At 36.5% G+C, this 3,564-nt stretch overlaps 1 pseudogene; it reads left to right on the top strand.

Annotated features, from left to right (window-relative positions):
- Positions 1 to 248: 248 nt before the first annotated feature.
- LOC102849873 overlaps positions 249 to 3,564 on the top strand; it is a 117,482-nt pseudogene continuing 114,166 nt past the window's right edge.

The raw sequence follows: 3,564 nt of genomic DNA, 5'->3' as shown, positions 1-3,564 counted from the left end.
GTTTATGCTGTACCTCCACCAGTTAGTTATACATGAGCTTCCTGGCATGTTGGTTAAAATGTTAAGCTGCTAATTTCAAGGTTTGAGTTTCAAATCCATCAGTTGAGTCAACTTGTCACTTCTGCTGGCTTTTTTGTTCTTTTGAGGTCTCCATTCTCTTTACCTCCTAACCCTTTTCTATAAGTGGCATCAGCAATAAAATTTAGGGCCATTGAAGAGGATTCCCATTGAAAAATTCATACGCGATCATGAGACAAAAGGTGAGTGGGACTGTGATTCCAGCTACTGTCTTGGAGAGTCAGAGTCTTGATCTTTTTTTATACCTACCCTTACTCCCTTCATAGGTGACTCTGTTAAGTGAGGAGCTAGTTTCTCTCAGTTAACTTTTGCTAAGGATGTGCCAGAGTCCCTAGGTAGTACAAATGGCTAAGCACTCAACTATTAATTGAAAAATTGTTGCTTCAGACTAGACTTGCCTTGGAAGACAGGTCTTGTGATCTGCTTTAGCAAGGTCACCCTGAAAACCTTGTGGTACTGTTCTACTCTGAGCACATGTGTTCAGCTTACAACTTTGAATTGCTTTTAACTCATAGCAACCCTACGTTGTTGTTGTTATGTGCCGTCCAGTTGGCTGACCCTCCAGCAAGTTTTCAGAGGCTGTAACTTTCACAAGAGAAGACTTCCCTTCTTCTGTAGAGCTGTTACAGGATTCTAACCACCTGCCTTGGCATGGGCAGTACCTCAATGTAATTGATAAACATCTGAAAAATTCCCATTGTATTGGTAATATGAAAGTTCACTCATATTTTAATCCACTAAGGAAGCATGTTTATAAACTTAAGGTGGATGTTTTAAACATTGTAAATAAATGACCTTGTAATAGATAATTTACATGAGTCAGAATTTACTAAGGACAACCAGTTTGGTTTTGATTTTTAAAGGATGAAGTGAATACTGGGAATGTAAGAATGCACACTGTTTAGAGCAGTTTCTTTCAAGGACTGGTAAGGGTGAGTGATGATCAAATTTTTCAGTTAGTCTGTCCTTTCCATTTGAAACCAAACTGTATTTTGGCTTGCACCCTGGCTATAGAGGCCCAGAATCTGCCGAGACGATAAACATTTGCAATCTTGTGTACTTATCTCCCCTGTATCTGGCAGGCTTGCATTTATAAAGTAAATCGGGAAATCTCACCACAACAGGCTTTCCTGTAGAGAGGCTGGCATTTCCTGCTTGCCCCAGTGGGGGCAGGAGTGGAGGGAACACACTGCTGACATGTAAGCCCTTTCCTTGTTCCCCTTGCAATTGCTGGAAAAGCAAAAGTGAGTCCCCACCAGGATCAACAATGGCACAAGTTAGAGTTTAGAAGGGAGCTGTTTATATTAGGCACAATGTTCCCAGATAGGATCCTTATGTGCATGATTAGGAAACAAAGGTCCTAATTATTTGACTATGAGTATGTGCACATTAAGCACATATGTGCTGTACAGGTAAACAAATCCAAAACACCTAACATGTTGCTCTTCAGTTGATTCTGACTCATAGCTGACATTATAATCCTATAGCTGGCATTAATGCAATTGATGTGCTTCTGAAAAATTGTCATTTAAATTGTCATTGTTGTTGTTTGCCTTCCAGTTGAGCACAACTCATAGCGATTCTATGAACAAAAGAAATGAAGCCTTTCTATAACTATCATCCTTTATCAAAGTTCATAGTTTCCAGACGCATGTTGTTTAGGAAGTGGATTTAAATTGGTTATATTAAAATTAGCTTATGTTTTAATTCACCAAGGAGGCAACCTTGTAAAGTCTATGACAGATATTTAAGAAATTTTATAAATAAATAATTCTTTTAAAAAATAGGAATTGTGCCTCCCCACATTTATTATGACAATAAATGTTGCTCCATTTTAAACACATGCTTTTGAAAAGACCATAGTGCTAATAAAATATTTTACCTATTACTTCTGGCCAAAGGAAGATATGAGTATATGGTGATATTTTTGTCTTGTTTTTTTTTAAATATCATTTTTATTATACTTTTGACAAAGGTTATATAGCACTTTAGGTTCCCATTCGGCACTTCTATCTATATTGTCCAGTGGCATTTGCTGTTAGTGAAATGAGTGAAAAGTCTCATAATTTCTGTTATAGTTGTTCCATTTCTTTTTCTCTGTCCCTTTCATTCTTATTTTAAAATAATCATTGACCGTTGGTCTCATATAAGTAGTTTCCTAAAGAAGCATGTTACTTAGGGACAATTATTTTCTCAGTCAGTCAATCTGTACTTTATCTGCAAATGATTTCAAAGTTAATTTTGGTTCAAAGTCTGAAAAGCTATTTAAGGCCCATAGTCTTAGAGTGTCCTCTAATCTCAATGAGTTCTGCAAATTTGTTTGTTGATGGTTTGTTTCGAAAGCAATGACAGGTCTATTCCGTATTTGTCTCCCATTTTGTCAGACTCCATATTTTGTGGAAATGATTAGAATTTACATTACATATTTCTTGTAGCATTGAAGTAATGACATAAAAGAAATTTGTACTCAAATTCCAAATGAGGAGCAGAATCCTAAGCAGAAATTGCTTATATTCTTGATTAAATTTAAAGATGTTATTTCATGAAGACATATGATTATTGTTATTATCCTGTTTAATTTGGTGAAAAGTTAATCTTACATGAAAAACACAAGTCTGAGGCATAAATACTCATCAAATAACATCTTTCCCAGTTGAGTTTTTGTATGTATTTATCTGAAGTAGATTAATTTCCCTATCTCCTTCAGGTGGTGGTGGGAATTATGCACTATTCATATTAGTTCACCGATTTTCATAATTTATTTTTGTTTTACAGTTTCTACAATATCCAGGATTGCCTTCTTTTCATCTCAGGGAGGATGAGCTATAAAGATAGGACAAAAATTTCTGATCATCCTTTATGCAAGTTCTCCTAAATTTATTCTCTACACAACTATAGAATGATCTCTAAAACTAAGAAGTTAACATTAGCACAATGCTATTAACCAAACTCAATTGCTCATCAGCTTTTGTCAAGAAAACTGGAGGACAGTTACCTGGTCACGTAGCTGGAAGAGATCTGTATTTGATCCAACTCAAAAGTAAAAAAAGATGATACAATAGAGTGTGGAAATTATTGAACAATATCCTGCTGAAGATTATAAAAAAACAACCAAACAGTACATCGATAGGAAACTACCAGAAATACAAGCTGGGTTTAGAAGAGCACTAAGGACATCATAACCAAGGCCTGATGGATCTTGACTCAAAGTATAGAGTAGCAGAGGAACATCTACCTGTGTTTCATTGACTATGCAAAGACATTTAACTGTGTGGATCACAATAAATGGTGGCTAACCTTGAGAAGCATGGGAATCCCATAACACCTAATTGTGCTCATGTGAAACATGTACTTGGACCAGGAAGCAATCACCAGAACAGAACAAAGAAACACTGTTGTTGTTGTTGCTGTTATGTGCCGTCGAGTCATTTCCGACTCATAGCGACCCTATGCACAACAGCCCTAAACCCTGCTCTGTCCTGCGCC

Source organism: Elephantulus edwardii, unplaced genomic scaffold (assembly GCF_000299155.1).
Source record: "Elephantulus edwardii isolate Elephantulus edwardi_28Jun2011 unplaced genomic scaffold, EleEdw1.0 scaffold00323, whole genome shotgun sequence".
In the NCBI taxonomy this organism is placed as follows: domain Eukaryota; kingdom Metazoa; phylum Chordata; class Mammalia; order Macroscelidea; family Macroscelididae; genus Elephantulus; species Elephantulus edwardii.
Note: the sequence above shows the minus strand (reverse complement) of the source record. Positions and strands in the feature narration are given on the sequence as shown.